This window comes from Triticum aestivum, chromosome 2D, assembly GCF_018294505.1.
Source record: "Triticum aestivum cultivar Chinese Spring chromosome 2D, IWGSC CS RefSeq v2.1, whole genome shotgun sequence".
Taxonomy (NCBI): domain Eukaryota; kingdom Viridiplantae; phylum Streptophyta; class Magnoliopsida; order Poales; family Poaceae; genus Triticum; species Triticum aestivum.
In genome coordinates this window covers 576,108,341-576,110,008 of record NC_057799.1, presented here as the reverse complement: position 1 = coordinate 576,110,008, position 1,668 = coordinate 576,108,341, and the positions used below count along the sequence as shown (strand labels likewise).

The 1,668-nt window shown below is 59.8% G+C and overlaps 1 pseudogene; it reads left to right on the top strand.

Annotated features, from left to right (window-relative positions):
* LOC123055954 (uncharacterized) overlaps positions 1-1,041 on the top strand; it is a 3,217-nt pseudogene extending 2,176 nt beyond the window's left edge.
* Positions 1,042-1,668: the final 627 nt, after the last annotated feature.

Here is a 1,668-nt window from a genome sequence, read left to right as displayed (position 1 = left end):
ACGATAACCTTCCCCTATGAATGAGTTTTTATTCTTTTGGCCTGTCCGGGTCCGGTCAGCCGGCCCGGGGGCTCGCCGCCTTGACCTAAGTTGGCACTACCCGAAGTCGGCTAAGTATTGTGCCGACACCAAAGCACTCTCTTCGTCCCAAGCCACAGCTCGTAGCGTGACTGTCCAGCTGGCAAGAGCTAAAGGCCGGAAACGCCGTCCACATGAAAAGCGACTATGGAAGAACGCGGATTCAGGCCAAGCCGGCCTCTTGCCTCACTCGTCTGGCTGCCCAGCAGCCGGCCGGCCGGCTTCTCGCTCGGTTAGCTACGCTCTATGCGGCTGAAGTAGTTTGCCTATTCTAAACGGCCAAGTCCCTGACCCGGCCACAGACCACAGCGCGGCTGTCCGGCTTGCAGGGCGACGTCCAGAGGAACACGACAAAAGAAAAGGCTAAAAAGAGCAAAGGCAAAACCGAGTCAGAACTCTGCAAAGCACACAAGCATGTGGGAAATAAAACTTATTTACATTGCAAAAGGCCCAAGGCCGGCATTCATCAGAGTTTGAAATACACCCCAAGTGGGTGGAACTGTGCACGATTAACTTGTTCGTTTGAGCACAAGACAGAGAAATTTAAAAAGATAAAAGGCCGCCTAGGCCGAAGGCACTGCGGGCTGCTTGGATAGGTCGGCGGTGGCTGAGGCACCGGCTGGTGGGGCTTCTAGCTGGCGGATCTCGGCCTGGTCGGCATCGGCGGCCGCTGACGTGGTTTCCCATGCGGCTCGCTGGCTAAAGCCGGATAGGGCAGAGTCCTGCTAGTCGCTCCATCATCTGGTGTGACGTCATCGCTTTCCTCGTCCTCGCTCTCCTCTGTGCCTTCGTCGCTAGAGGCAATCTCCTCCGCCGGGTCCCCCCCTCGTCCAGGTTCAGCCCGAACCAGGACGGCGGCACCTCAATGCCATCTTCCGCCCGCTCTGGGGCGAAGATGCCGACGTCGGCATAGTCGGCGAGTGCTGCCGCGTGCAGGGCGATCGCCGCGCCCTCCGCCTCTAGTGCCGGCAAAAGGTGGCCAGCGGAGCCAAGCTCACGTCTAGGTACCACGCCTTCACGAACTCCAGCGCCGCCCCGACGCCTACCTGTGCCGCGGCGCCCTTCCAAGCATCGAGCCGCTCAGCGGCCACCTCCAATTAGTCGGCAGCCCGACTGGTAGTCCAGGGCACCTTTAGACCCGGCCAGAGCCCTTCCAAGACCTGGGACCCGGCGGACTGAAATCAGCGGAGCAGCCGGTGGACTGGCACAAGGCGTAGTTGGACGGCCCGGAACTGCTCGCCGAACGAGTGAGGCCGGTCTGGCGCGATCTCCTCGCCCACTTGCCTCCGTTCCTCACGTCGTGCCTCAATCGCTTGGTTGATGGTGCCGGCGTGGTCTGGGAGGCACTCTGCATAAAAATAAAACAAAGGAATAAGAGGCCGGCTTCCAGCAACAGCCGGCAACTCCAAGCATGAAAGAAAAAGTTACCTTCAAGCATGCCCTCGATCACCTAATAGCCTTCCAACAGGCACTTCTCCCTCTCGGCCCAGCCTGAGCGCTGAGTCTCGAACTCGGCCTTGACGAGTTCCTCCCCGTCCTTCAGCTGTCAGACCTGGTCTGCATGCCAGGTCGCCTGGTCCGCCAATTCCT